The sequence below is a fragment of the Cebus imitator genome, unplaced genomic scaffold (genome assembly GCF_001604975.1).
Source record: "Cebus imitator isolate Cc_AM_T3 unplaced genomic scaffold, Cebus_imitator-1.0 Scaffold52, whole genome shotgun sequence".
Lineage (NCBI taxonomy): Eukaryota > Metazoa > Chordata > Mammalia > Primates > Cebidae > Cebus > Cebus imitator.
In genome coordinates this window covers 2,410,713-2,425,057 of record NW_016107367.1, presented here as the reverse complement: position 1 = coordinate 2,425,057, position 14,345 = coordinate 2,410,713, and the positions used below count along the sequence as shown (strand labels likewise).

General features: G+C 35.7%; 3 long non-coding RNA genes, 9 other non-coding genes and 5 pseudogenes across 14 annotated transcripts in view; all 17 read left to right on the top strand.

Annotated features, from left to right (window-relative positions):
- The window catches only part of LOC108304065, a 7,130-nt gene extending 456 nt beyond the window's left edge, over positions 1–6,674 (top strand). The window contains exons 2-5 of the long non-coding RNA XR_005200165.1: positions 2,657–2,743; positions 3,570–3,651; positions 5,245–5,317; positions 6,598–6,674. This is a non-coding gene — a long non-coding RNA (uncharacterized LOC108304065). The remainder of the gene's footprint in view (positions 1–2,656; positions 2,744–3,569; positions 3,652–5,244; positions 5,318–6,597) is intronic.
- Positions 142–230, top strand: LOC119471163 (annotated as a pseudogene).
- Positions 1,091–1,165, top strand: LOC119471169. The gene has a single exon (XR_005200202.1). It is a non-coding gene; the product is annotated as a small nucleolar RNA SNORD113/SNORD114 family (small nucleolar RNA).
- Positions 2,083–2,153, top strand: LOC119471212 (annotated as a pseudogene).
- LOC119471195 lies at positions 3,047–3,118 on the top strand. Its single transcript, XR_005200226.1, has one exon. It is a non-coding gene; the product is annotated as a small nucleolar RNA SNORD113/SNORD114 family (small nucleolar RNA).
- LOC119471188 lies at positions 3,975–4,046 on the top strand. The gene has a single exon (XR_005200219.1). It is a non-coding gene; the product is annotated as a small nucleolar RNA SNORD113/SNORD114 family (small nucleolar RNA).
- LOC119471216 lies at positions 5,274–5,344 on the top strand (annotated as a pseudogene).
- LOC119471198 lies at positions 5,749–5,820 on the top strand. Its single transcript, XR_005200229.1, has one exon. It is a non-coding gene; the product is annotated as a small nucleolar RNA SNORD113/SNORD114 family (small nucleolar RNA).
- Positions 6,675–6,974: 300 nt separating the features above from the next.
- LOC119471184 lies at positions 6,975–7,046 on the top strand. The gene has a single exon (XR_005200215.1). It is a non-coding gene; the product is annotated as a small nucleolar RNA SNORD113/SNORD114 family (small nucleolar RNA).
- A 497-nt stretch (positions 7,047–7,543) lies between these two features.
- On the top strand, positions 7,544–10,696 carry LOC119471156. The gene is made up of 3 exons (XR_005200193.1): positions 7,544–7,625; positions 8,450–8,536; positions 10,413–10,696. It is a non-coding gene; the product is annotated as an uncharacterized LOC119471156 (long non-coding RNA).
- LOC119471193 lies at positions 7,960–8,031 on the top strand. The gene has a single exon (XR_005200224.1). It is a non-coding gene; the product is annotated as a small nucleolar RNA SNORD113/SNORD114 family (small nucleolar RNA).
- Positions 9,032–9,101, top strand: LOC119471205 (annotated as a pseudogene).
- Positions 9,862–9,925, top strand: LOC119471162 (annotated as a pseudogene).
- Positions 10,697–10,823: 127 nt separating the features above from the next.
- On the top strand, positions 10,824–10,895 carry LOC119471203. Its single transcript, XR_005200234.1, has one exon. It is a non-coding gene; the product is annotated as a small nucleolar RNA SNORD113/SNORD114 family (small nucleolar RNA).
- A 1,340-nt stretch (positions 10,896–12,235) lies between these two features.
- Positions 12,236–12,307, top strand: LOC119471218. The gene has a single exon (XR_005200244.1). It is a non-coding gene; the product is annotated as a small nucleolar RNA SNORD113/SNORD114 family (small nucleolar RNA).
- A 746-nt stretch (positions 12,308–13,053) lies between these two features.
- Positions 13,054–14,345, top strand: part of LOC108304061 — a 19,653-nt gene continuing 18,361 nt past the window's right edge. For 2 of the 3 annotated variants that reach the window (XR_005200155.1, XR_005200157.1), the window contains exon 1: positions 13,054–14,212. This is a non-coding gene — a long non-coding RNA (uncharacterized LOC108304061). The remainder of the gene's footprint in view (positions 14,213–14,345) is intronic. The other variant, XR_005200156.1, reaches the window with a different exon arrangement.
- Positions 13,545–13,619, top strand: LOC119471200. Its single transcript, XR_005200231.1, has one exon. It is a non-coding gene; the product is annotated as a small nucleolar RNA SNORD113/SNORD114 family (small nucleolar RNA).

Below are 14,345 nucleotides of genomic sequence, written 5' to 3'. Positions count from 1 at the left end.
AGGAGAATTGCCTGAACCCAGGAGGTGGAGGTTGCGGTGAGCCGAGATCGTGCCATTGCACTCCAGCCTGGGTAACAAGAGCGAAACTCCGTCCCCCCCCCAAAAAAAAAAAAAAAGAATGAAGACAAAGAAGGCCAATCCTGAACCATCAGTGACAACTGGTGGCTTATGTGGTTGTATATGCTGGTTGTATATGAGGAATAGTACGTATCAGAAACTTTGAGGTCCAACACAAATAGAGTCTAGTCTATTCCCATGTTTAAAGTGATATGATAGACAGATACCTGAAATATACAAGGAGTTTGTGGTTAGTCTTGTATGTATGAGTTTTAAAGATATGGTAAAAGTAGCACTGGCAGAATAAGCAAATAAATGTGCAAATAAAATAAATAAAACGAAGAGGACAAAGCATTGTTCATTGCTAAAATATGCAGTAAGGAAAATACTGTTAGTGTACATTGGAATGGATAATAAGTGGATAATATTTCTGACTCAAAATGATAGAGACAATAGTAATAATTACTCATAAGAGCCAATGACTGCCCCAAGTCAATTACAAGTTTGAAGTTTATAAGAAGAAAAATAAATCAATATTACATAAATTAATAAATACCTAAGTGACTAGCTGAATGAAAGAAATTACAGATGAATGGACAGAATATCTCAAACTTTTTATCATGATCTCCACCTAGAACCCTTCAGTGAAGATGCTGTTTGCTGATTTGAGCACTCTGCAATTGATCAAGTTTCTCACGTTAACTCCGTTCAAAAAGAGACCCGTGTGAATATAGTCAATGTTCTTGTCTTGGTTTCAGTTGTTTGACAGTATTCGTGGTATTATTGAAAAATTATTAATCAAATAGCTGTTTATGGCTCAATAATAATGTGAAATATGATGCTGATTAATCATTAATGTTGACATCATTAAATGAAAAAGATGTATATAGGAAATGGTTGTATTGATAGCTGTGAGCACTATTCTAGCATTTATTTTTCACATTTTTCTGACTCACTCATTTTCAGTGAATCCATGATTCAGCATCTGCAAATGTAAGATTGAATGAAGAAAAAGTTGGCCAATGAGTATGCATAGAACAATGATTACAAATAGTGGCGCAGGAGTCATGAACCAGGAGTAATGTATGTGTGGGACTCTGAGCATCAGCACAAAACATAGTCTATTCCTTCTGTTCTGAATAATCCTACAGACAGATGTTTGGGGTACATAAAGACCATGTTCTTATTTTAGATTCTTAGATTTAGATTTCTTAGTATTAAGGAATTAATGATAGAACCATTAAACAAATATAAGTCAATAAATAAAATTGAAGAGAGTGCAGCATTGTGCAGCTGTAAAAATATATAGGGAGGCAATCAACATTATTAATACAAGTAGAGAAAGCTAACATCCATTAAGAAAATATCAGATCAAAGATGTTCCCTCTTTCTTTGGCTTAAGATCATATAGACACTAATAGGATCAATTTTATTGTTCTGAACCAATTCTTCTAAGTTTGAAGTTGTCCCTTTTGTTAAGAGAAAAAACATGTACTTCATGGAAAATTATGAATTACCCGAATGATTGAGTAAATGAAATGCAGAAAGCAAGAATTATAGAGGATGAGGTGTCTGCTTTTAAAAATACTGACTCTGTTTTGTCTTCATTAGAATTGGTGCACTTGAGCCGATTGGAATATTCCTCCTTTATCGTTTGTTCTACGGTTGCGTCTATTTGTTAGTAGCATAGAGTAATCATTAAAATTCTTCTCTTGGTTTGAGTGGTTATTTCAAAATATCCAATGAATTACTAAAAAAGGTATAATATAATCAAAGATGGCCAGTGATGTTCTAGCAATAAATATGGGAGTCGTGTGAAGCATTATATTGATAATGCATCTATGAAAACTGAGGATAATGAATGAAACAGCTATATCCACATTAGAATGACTCATTGTAGGGATTAGGAATCTCTAGGCTCTTGTTGGGATTTCATGAACCATGATTTTAAAATTTATGATTAGTGGATCACTGAATCATTAATAAGCAATTAGAAGTGGATGGAGAGAAAGAGCACCTGTCCTGTGAACGACGATGACTACTGGTGGCATATGAGTCATCTGCAGTGAATATGTGTCTGGAACTCTGAGGTGCATCACAAAAGAAATCTACCCCATTTCCTGTTTGATACAATTCTTTAGGCGGATATCACGAACATAGAGTGGGTTTGTTTTTGGTCTTTGTACTCATACATTTTTATTCTATTTTTATTATTGGGTTTATGTGAGAATCGATAAATATAAACAGAAATAAAGATATATTAGGTGAAGTGTTGCCCAATTATAAAAATAGGTGGTGAGGCAAGAAATACTATTAATATGTATTGGAAATAGTGAAGTTCAAAGAGAATTAAATGGTACGTGTCTGTCACTTCTTTGGCTAATAATGATATAGAGAGGATATATGAACACTGTAGACAGTGTTCATGTTCTGGGTCAGTGGCAAATTCAGAATTGCTCATCTTCTTAAGAGAAAGTGAAATAAATATGCTGTACTCTAAATAGTGGTAGCCTAAATGACTAAAGAAATGTAAAAAGGAAGGATCAATGGTGACAATGTCTCAAATTTGTTGTCATCTTCTCTGCTCTGTACCCCTTAGAATGGATGTCCTTGTTCTGTCTTGAGAATTCCGCTATGGTCACATGCTCTGTTTGCACCATGCTTAGGAAGGAGCATGTGGACCAATGTGAGTAATGGTCAAAATCCTCATTGTGGTTTGGGTGGTTTGTTTAAGAATAATCAATATATTATTAAAAAGTGTGAAATATGGTCAGAGATGGCCAGAGTTATCCCAATGGTAGACATGGGAGTGACATGAAGTATTATATTGATAATGCATGTATGAAAAACTGAGGATAAAGTACAGATCAGAAATACCAAGTCTGCGCTTGGAGTTTTTTGAATCATAGGCTTTGAAATTATAATTAGTGAATTAATGAAGCAACCACTGGACAAGGTAAAACTGAATGGAGAAAAGGAAGGCCAGTTCTGGATCAATGATGACCACCGGTGGCGTATGAGTCATCCGTGATAAGTACGTGTCTGGAACTCTGAGATCCATCACAAAAGAGACCTAGTCCATTCCCTCTGTTACACGTGATTCTGTAGACCGATGTCAGGAAGATAGAATGAAGTCGTTTTGGTTTTATTTTCATTCTAATTCAAGAATCAATAAACATAAAAAATGGGTGAGCATTTTATAGCTATAAAAATATGTGGTGAGGCAATAAATACTATGAATGCATATTGAAATTGGTGAGGTCCAAAGAGATATTGTACATACCTGTTACCTCTTTGGCTTATAGTAATATAGACAGAATAAGTATTAGATAATGTTCAAATTCTTATTCACTTGCTAGATCAAATTGTTCTTTTTCTTAGGGGAAAATGAAATAAATATTAGTTCACCTAATGAATGCTTAAAGGATAGACTAAAGGAAAGGTGAAAAGCAAGGATCTTTATTAGTGAGAATGTCTCGGTTTTGTTACCGTCTCTGCTCTGTATTCCTCAGAATGAATGGCTTGTGCTGATTGAAGCGTTCTTCCCTGGTGACATGCTGTGGCTGCCTCTTGATTGGGAGCATGCAGACCAATGTGAGTAATCAAGTTCTGGTCTTAGTTTGGAGGACTTGATGTATTATTAGAAGGTCTGTTCAATCAAAAATGGCCAGCTGCAGCCCAGTGAGAGAAATGGGAGTAGCATGAAGCATTACATTGACAACATGTATTTGAAAAACTGAGGATAGTTAATGAAGCATTGGCCAATGTGAGAATGATTCTATATGCAGATAAAGAACGTAAATGTTAATGCTGTTCTGAGGTATTTGTGAGCCAAAAGTTTTAAAATTATTATTTGCGATTTAATGAATTAATCAATAGACAAGGTAAAAGTCTACAGAGAAAAACAGGACACATTCTGGATCGATGATGACTACCGGTGGCGTATGAGTCACACATGATGAATACGTGTCTGGAACTCTGAGGTCCGTCACAGGTAAAATCTGCCTTATTCTCTGTTTCAAATGATGTTATAGGCAGATTAAAAAAATACAGAATGTGCTTTTTCTCTGTGTGATTATGTGCTTTTCTTCTATTTTTATAATTGGATCAATGTGAGAATCAGGAAACAAATATATAATAAATAAAAAATGATTGAAACACTGCTCAAGTATAAAAACTTGTAAGGCAAGAAGAGCTATTAACATATGTTAAAATCGGCCGGGGGCGGTGGCTCAAGCCTGTAATCCCAGCACTGTGGGAGGCCGAGGCGGGTGGATCACGAGGTCAAGAGATCGAGACCATCCTGGTCAACATGGTGAAACCCCGTCTTTACTAAAAATACAAAAAATTAGCTGGGCATGGTGGCGCGTGCCTGTAATCCCAGCGACTCAGGAGGCTGAGGCAGGAGAATTGCCTGAACCCAGGAGGCGGAGGTTGCGGTGAGCCGAGATCGCGCCATTGCACTCCAGCCTGGGTAACAAGAGCAAAACTCCATCTCAAAAAAAAAAAAAAAAAAAAAAAAAAAAAAAAAAAAAAAAAAAAAAAAAAAAAAAAAAACATACGTTAAAATCAGTGAAGCCTAAAAAGAAATAAATGGTGTATGATATAAATGGTATAAATTATAGACAATGTTCATATTCGGAGTTAGTGGTAATTTTGAAGTTATTTATTTTATTAAAAGAAAATAAATAAAGCAAATATACTCCAAATAATGATTGCCAAAATGACTAATAACAGGTGAAAATCAAGGATCAATACTGAGAGTGTCTCAATTTTGTTATCTTCTCTGCTTTCTATTCTTTCAGAATGGATGTGCTTGTTATGATTTGAGAATTCCTCCATGGTCACATGCTCTGTTTTTATCATGGTTGGGAGCCTGCAGACCAATGGGAGTTGTAATCAACATTCTTATTTTGTTTGAATGGTTTAAGAGGACTAGGGATATTACCAAAAAGCCTATAATATAATCAAAATGGTCAACTGTATGTAAGTGGTAGATATTGGAGTGATATGAAGCATCATACTGATAACTCATATATGAAAAATTGAGGATAATGAAACAGATATATCAATATCAGAAGGATTCCATGTACAGATTGGGAATATCAAGGCTCTTCTTAGAGCTCTTTGAATCAGAAGCTTTAATGTTATTATCAGTGAATTAATAAATCAATCACAAAAATATAGGAATGAATGGAGGAAAGGAAGACCAGTCCTGGATTGCTGATGACTACTGGTGGCGTATAGGTCATAGACAGTGGTATGTGTCTGGAGCTCTGAGGTCCGTCAAAGTGGAAATGCATGCATTCCTTCTGTTCAAAATGATGTTGTAGACAGATTTCAGAATACAGAATGTACTTATTTTTCTTGGTGGTTATGTATTTTTATTCTATTTTTATAATTGGATCAATGAGAGTATGAATACAATAAATGAGAAAAATGGCTCATAGTTGAATTATAAAAATATCTGGAGAAGCAGGATATTCTATTAATATATTAGTATAATATTAATATATTGTATTATGTTGTATTATGTAAATATATTGTATATTAATATATACATATTAGTTATATGTATACAGGTCTCCATAGGGTTTTGTAAATCATAGAGCTTAAAAATTATTAATAGTGAATTAATGAATTAATCAGTAAATGAGGCAGAATTAAATGAAAAAAACAGATGATCAATTCTGGATCAATGATGACTACTGGTGGCATATGAGTCATATACGATGAATACATGTATGCAACTCTGAGATTTGTCACAGAAGAAATCTAGCCTATCCTGTAGACAGAGTTCAGAAATATAGAACATAATTTTTTGGCTTTTGTGTTTATGTATTTTCATTCTGTTTTTATAACTGGTCAATGCCAGGTTCAATAAACACATATAGACATAGCTGAAAAAGTTGAAGCATTGGCCAAGTGTAACAATATCTGATAAGGCAAGAATCACTCTTTGTTTTTTTTTTGAGATAGAGTCTTGTTCTGTTGCTCAGGCTGGAGTGTAGTGGCATGATGTTGGCTCACTGCAACCTCATCCTCCCAGGTTCAAGCGGTTCTCCTGCCTCAGCCTCCTGAGTAGCTGGGATTACAGGCACACGCCACCGCATCTGGCAAATTTTTGTATTTTTAGTAGAGATGGGGTTTCACCACGTTGGCCAGGCTGGTCTTGAACTCCTGACCTCAAGTGATCCACCCACCTTGGCCTCCCAAAGTGCTAGGATTACAGGCATGAGCCACCATACCCACCCAGAAGCACTCTCAATATCTTTTGACACAACGAAGTCCACAGAGATATAAATGGTATCTTCCAGTGACCTCTGTGGCTAATGGTGGTATAGACTCTACAAAGTATAGACAACATTCTGTTTCTGGGCCAATGGAAATTTCAGAATTGTTCATTTTTTTTTTTAGATAAAATGAATATACTGCAAATAATGATTGCCAAAATGACTAAGTAATGGTAGGTGATAAGAAAGGGTCAGTAGTGACAATATCCCGTTTTTGTTACCCTCTTCTCTGCTCTGCATTCCCTAGAACGGTTGCATTTTGTGGATTTAAGGATTCCTCCAAGGTCATGTGCTCTACTTGCACCATTTTTAGGATGGAGCCTGGAAGTCCTCACCTTGCTTTGGGTGGTTTGTTCAAGAAAGTTCAATGTGTTATAAAAGAAGTATATCATACTCAAAGATGAGCAACTGTATTCAAATAAACATGGGCATGATGTCAGGATTATATTGAAGACGCATACATGAGAAACTGCGGATAATTAATGAAATAAATATTCCTACACATTAGGAATACCATGCTCTTCTTGTGGTTTTGTAAATCATAGGGCTTAAAATTATGATTAGTGAATTAACAAATTAGCCAACAGACAAGGTAGAAATAAATCCACATATAGAGGTCAGTCCTGGATCGATGATGACTACTGGTGGCGTATGAGTCTTATACGATGAATACGTGTCTAGAACTCTGAGGTCCATCACAAACAAAATCTAACCTACTCTGTATGTTTGAAATTATTTTACAGACAGCTGTCAGGAATTTAGAATATATATGTTGTTAGTATTCATATTTACATGTTTTGATTCTATTTTTATAATTGATCCATGTGAGAATTAGTAAACAAACACAAATAAATAAAGATGAATAAATTCAAGCATTGTCCAATTATAAAACTAAGGACAAGATAAGAAACATGATTAATGTATATGAAACAGTGACATCCACAGAGAAATAAAGGCACATTCCTGTGGCTTCTTTGACTAATGACGGTAATGACCGAATAAAGTATAGGTAACACCCAGCTTCTGGGTCAGTGGCAATTTCAAAATTATTCATTTTATTTTCAGAAAATAAATTAAATATATTCCAAATAATGATTGCATGAATGACTATTGATAGGCGGAAAGCAAATGTCAATATTAAAAATGTTTCAGTTTTGTTATTATCTTCTCTGGCCTGTATTCCTCAGAATGAACAGCTTGTGCTGTATTGAGGATTCCTCCATGATCACGCACCCCGTTTATACATCATGCTTGGAAAGGAGTGTGCAGACCAATGTGAGTAATAGTCAAAATTCCTGTGTTGGTTTCTGTGGTGTGCTAACGAGGCCTCAGTGCGTCATGAAAAAGTGTGTAATACAGTCAACGATGGCCATCTACGTCCCAGTGATATTTATAGGAGTGATACGAAATATTTATTGATAATGCATATATGAAAGACTGAGAAGAACTAAACAGGCGTGTCTATGTTAGAATGATCCTGTATAAAGATAGAGAATATCAAGTGTGGGTTCTTAGTGTTTCGTGAATCACAGAGTTTAAAATTATTATTAGTGAATTAATAAATGAATCTAAAGACATAGAAATGAATGGAGAAAAAGAGGGTCAATCCTGGATCGATGATGAGCACTGGTGGAGTATGAGTCACTTACGGTGAATACATGTCTGGAACTCTGAGGTCCATCACAGAAGTTACTTCCCTCTGTTTCCAGTAATTCTATAGACAGATGTCAAGAAGGTAGAATGAATTTTTTGTTCATGGGTTTTTATTTTATAATTGGTTCAATGAAAGAATAAAACATACCTGGATAAACAAAATAAATAAGCATTGTCCAATTATAAAAATGTATGGTGAGGCAAGTACTATTAATATGTATTTAAATTGATGAAAGCCAAAAAGGAACCTTACATACCTAACCTTTTTGGCCAGTAATGAAGAGATAGTGTAAATTATATACCATATTCACGTTCTGGCGTAGCGGCAAGCTCAAAGTTATTCATACTTCAAATAATGATTGCCTAAATGTTTAATGATTGGTGAAAAGGAAAGATCAACCATGAAAAATCACGTATTTGTTATTACTCTGCTCTGCACTGGTCAGAATGGACGTACTTGTGATGATTTGAAGATGCCTCTGAGGTCACATGCTCTGTTTGCACCATGCTTAGGAAGGAGCATACAGATCAATGTAAGTAATGGTCAAAGCTGTTGTCTTGAGTGGTTTGTTGAAGAGGAATCAATGCATTATAACAAGGTATAATACGTTATAGGAATATAATATACTGTAGGAATATATTATATATTTCTATGATGTAATGTATTATAAAAAGGTATACCTTTTCATACTATAAAAAGACATAATACATTATAGGAATAGAATATATTATAGGAATATATTCCTTATATAATATATTCCAATATATTACAGGAATATAATGAAAGATGGTCAAATCTATCCATATCACATACCCATATAGATATCAAGTACTATATTGAAAATGCATATATGAAAAATGGAGAACAATTAATGAAAATATCGATCATTATAACGATTCTTTGAGGGAGTAGGAGTATCAAAGCTCTTAAGTTTTAAAAAACCAAAGATTTTAAAGTTATTATCAGTGAATTAATGAGTTAATTATTAGACAAAGTGAAAATGCATAGACAAAAATAGGAAGAATCCTGGATTGATGGTGACTACTGGTGACATATAAGTCATATGATGAATATGTTTCTGGAACTCTGAGGTCCATCACTAAATCAGCTTCGTCTGTTTCACGTGATTCTATAGGTATGATGTCAGGAATATAGACTCAGTTTGTTTTTGGTCTTTCTTTTTTAACATTTTTATTTTAGTTTATAATTGGACCAATGAGAGAATCAATAAGCAAATATTTGAATAAATAAAGATGAATAAAGTTAAACATTGTATGGGTCAGCGGCAAGTTCAAAATTGCTCATTTTCTTAAGAGAAAATGAAATAAACTTCAAATAATGATGGCCTAGATGACTCACTAAATAAGGGTGAATCATGTGTGAGAATGTCCCATTGTATGCTCCGAACTCCCCTGTGGTTTGTGCTCTGCAGAGTGGATGAATTGGGCACCTTGAAAAATTCTTCCATGGTCACGTGCTGTCCTTGCATCGTGGTTAGCCTCAGCCAGACTAATGTGAGGAATAGTCAACATTTTCGACTTCATTCTGGTGCCTTATTAAGAGGACTCAATGTATTATAAAAAGTGTATGACATTATCAAAGATGTCCAATTACATCCCAGTGAAAGATATGGAAATGATATGAAGCATTGTATTGATGATGCGTATATAAAAACCTGAGGATTGTTCATTAAAGAGGTATATCAGTGTTGGAATGACTCAGTATACAAATTAGGAATATTAAAGTTATTCTTGGGATTTGTTTGAACCATACAGACTTAAAATTACTATTAGTGAATTAATGAATCAATCAATAGACAAGGTAGAGATGAATGGAGAAAGAGATGAGCAGTCCTGGTGGATGACTGCTGGTGGTGATGGGTCATACGTGATGAATACGTGTCTAGAACTCTGAGGTCCATCATAGAAACAAACGTAGCTGATTTTCTGTGTTTGAGATAATCCTTTAGACAGGCATCAGGAATAGAAGATGAGTTTGGTTTTGGTTTTTATGTTTACATGTTTTGATTCTGTTTTTATAATTGGCTAATATAAAAACCAATAAACGTGAAAATAAGGATGAGTAAGGTTAATCGTTGTCCAGTTATAAAAAATATTTGGTGAGGCAAGAAACACTATTAATATGTATTGAGAATAGTGGAATCTGAAGAGAAGGAAATGTGCATGTCTGTCCCCTCTTTGGCTTGTGGTGATATAGACAGGATAATTATAGACAGTGTTCAAATTCTTGGTTAATTGTAAGTTTGAAATTGTTCATTCTTTAAAGAGAAAATGAAGTAAGTACCCTCCAGATAATGATAGTATAGATAACTAGTGGTAGGTGAGAAGCAAGGATTCACAGTTCATACGCCCCCTTTGCTATCATCTTCCTTGTTCTGTGCTCCTTAGAATGGACAGACTTGCTCTGATTTGAGGACTTCTTCATGATCACGTGTTCTGTTTGCACCATGCTTAGGAAGGAGCATGGGTACCAATGTGAGTAACGGTCAGATTTCTTGTATTTCTTTGGGTGGTTTATGTAAGAGTACTATAAATACATATGTGATGTACTATATATACATATGTAATATAATCAAAGATGGTGAATTGTATCTAGTGAGAGATATGGGAGTCAGAAGTATTACATTGACAATTCACATATGAAAAACGGGACAATAATGAAACATATATTAATGTCAGAATGATTAGGAATATCTTTTTGGGGTTTTGTGAATCATTAGGTTTAAAGTTATTATTAGTAAACGAGTGAGTTAATCAACAGATGATGTAGAAAATAATGGAGAAAAGAAGGGCCAATCCTGGATCCATGGTGACCACTGGTGGCGCAGGAGTCATAAGCAATGAATATGTGTCTGGAACTCTGAGGTCCGTCTCAAAAGATACCTAGTCTATTCCTTGTTTCAAATGATCCTACAGACAGATGGCAAAAAATAGAAAGTATATGTGTTTGATTTTCATGTTCATGAATTTTTATTTTATATTTATAATTGGATCAATGAAATAACCAATCAATAAATATACAAATAAAGATGAATAAGGACTACCTGTAATCTCAGCACTTTGGGAGGCCAAGGCCGTTGGATCACTTGAGGTCAGGAGTTCAAGACCAGCCTGGCCAACATGGTGAAGCCTCATCTCTACTAAAAATGCAAAGATTAGCCAGGCGTGGTGGCATGCGCCTGTAATCCCAGCTACTTGGGTGGCTGAGGCATGTGAATTGCTTGAACCTGGAATTCAAAAATCTGCTTGAACCCAGGAGGTTGCAGTGAACTGAGATCATGTCACTGCAGCTTGGGTGATAGAGCAAGACTCTGCCTCAAAAGAAAAAAAAAGATAAATAAGGTTAAACATTGTCCAATTATAAAAATATGTGGAAAGACAAAAAATACTATTAATATATATATACTGAAATTGGTAACAACTAAAGAGAAACCTTGAATACCTGTTACCTCTTTGAATGAGAAAGACAGTATAAATTATTGACCATATTCAAGTTCTGGGTCAGGGACGGGTCCAAAGTTTCACCATGTTGCCCAGGCTGGTCTTTAACTCCTGACCTCAAGTGATCCACCTGCCTTGGCCTCCCAAAGTGCTGGGATTACAGGTGTGAGCCACCACACCTGGCCAGTGGTTCATAAAAAATGAAATATATCTCAAATTAATGAATGTATAAATGAGTATAAATGTTTACACGTTCATTAATTTGAGGTGTATTTGAAAAGCAAGGATCAATGGAGAGAAGGTCTCATTTTTGTTGTCATCTCTTCTGCTCTGTACTCAGAATGGAAGCACAGAAGCTGGTTTTCACTGGCTAAGAGCTGTATGGTCCATCTCTGTGCTGGAAGCTATGGACCAATGTGAGTAATACTCAAAGAAAGTTCTCGTTCCATCTTGGGTATTTCGTTTTAAGGTTAATAGTGTATTAACAAAAAATATGACATATAATCCCATAAGGCCATGAGTAGCCCAGGGATAAGTATGGAATGGATGTGGAGTGTTCTACTGATGGATGCTTGTATGAAAAGCATGTCCTGTGTTATTACGAAAGATAATGAGGGGCTATGGAATTGTGAGGATGGATGTATATACAAATTAGAGACACCGAGGCCCCTTTTGGGGTTTTGTGAGTGACAGTGTTTAAAAGTTATTAATGGTGAATTAATAAAGTAATAAATAATATAACAATGAATGAAGAGCACCAGAGCTAATCCTGGATTAATCATGACTCCTGGTAATGGATGGGTCTTAGACAGTGAATACCTATCTGGCACTCTGAGGTCCATCAGAAGAGAAATACAGTTTTTTTCCCCTTTTTGGAAGTGATCCTATAGACGGGCGTCAGGAATACGCGAGGGTCGTGTTTTTGCTCTTTGTGAGCACAAGTTTTTGATCTATTATTATAATTGGATCAATGAAGGAACCACTGAACTAATATACAAATAAATTATGTTGGATGAGACTAAGCACTGTCCAATTATAAAAATAGTTTGTGAGGCAAGAAAAACTATGGTACGGCCAGGTGCAGTGGCTCGTACTCATAATCCCAGCACTGTGGGAGGCCAAGGCAGGTGGATCACCTGAGGTCGGGAGTTTGAGACCAGCCTGGGCAACATGGTAAAACCCCACTTCTGCTAAAAATACAAAGTTAGCTGGCCATGGTGGCGCATGCCTGTGATCCCAGCTACTTGGGAGGCTGAGGCAGGAAAATTGCTTGAACCTGGGAGATGGAGGATGCAGTGAGCCGAGATCACACCACTGCACTCTACCTGGGCAGCAGAGTGAGAAGAAAGCCTATGGTATATATTGAAAACACCAGTACCATTAGGGAATAAGTGGTATAACTTTTTATTTCTTTAGTTAGGGATGTTGTAGACAGTGATAAATAATAATGAATGTTTATGTTTGTGTCAGTGGCGTGACTGATATTGTCTGGCTATGTAGAGTAAGTAAAATAAATTGTGGTCCCAAATTACCTATATGACTGAAGAAGTGGAGGAATGAACACAAAGAATAATGCAGATAGTGTCTTCGTCTTTCCTGGTCGGCTCTGGTGCCCTGTGTTCCGCGGAATAAACGCACTCCAGCTGGCCCTATTGCTCCTTTTTCACGGTAAGCTCTGTGGTTGCATCTGTGCACGGCGTATGGAGACCAGTGTGAGTGATAGTCAATGATCTTGGTTTCAGTGTTTTTTAAAAAAGATATTTGTGGCAGTATCAAGAAGTATTAAATATAATCATTGAAGGTAAACTTTGGCCCATTGGTAAAAATGGAATTAATATAAAGCACTATGTTGTTTAATGCATATATATAGCATTAGATTTAATTAATGAAAACATTGAATTTAATTAATGAAAGAGGTGTACTGCTGTTAGTAATAATGACATAGACAGATATTAGAGCTATTTAAGGATTTTGCTATCAAGTTTTTGTGGCTCTTAGGTAATTATTTTATTGTTAGTGAACTGGTAAATTAATCAATAAAAACACGTAGACATGAATTAAGAAAATGAGGTCCAAGCTTGAGCCAGTGATGACAGCTGGTGGCGTTTGAGTCATGGATGATGAATATTAAGTGTCTGGAACTCTGAGATTCAGTATAATAGAAATCTAATTTATTCCTCTGTTGAAAAAAATATGAGATAGATATTAGAGATATCAAGAGTTATTTGCTTTCAATATTACGGTTCATGAATTGTGATTATATTAATATCAATGAATCAGTGAAAGAATCAAACAAAGATTTAAATGATTAAACGTGAAGAGAGAGAGGCATATTCTAATTGTTAACATGTGTGGCAAGGAAAGAAATACTATTAATTAATTTGGAATGGGTAATAAATGGGTCAGTGGTTTTAACTCTCTGGCTAAGAATCATATAACAATTGATAGGGCAATAACACTGATTAGTAGTTATCAACGGATATGTGATTTTTAGGTCAATTCTCAGGTCAGCTGGGTCAGTTGTAAGTCCAATACTTATTTTATGAAGGGGAAAATAAGCAAATATTAACATAAATCAATAAATACCAACTGACAGAGCAAATGGAAGGTAGAATGGAAGAACTAATGATCCAAAGTCTCAAATTGTGTCTTCTGCTCTTCCGTGGAATCCTCAGAACAGTCACTTCCTGCACTGCTCCTGCCATGGCCACTGCTCTGTGGTCGTTTTAAGGAACATACAGACAAATGTGAGTAATCATCAAAGTGCTTGTCTTTGTTTGGGCCATTTAAGAGTGGTCAATGAGGCCGGGCATGGTGGCTCATGACTGTAATCCCAGCACTTTGGGAGGCCAAGGCGGGTGGATCACGAGGTCAAGAGAT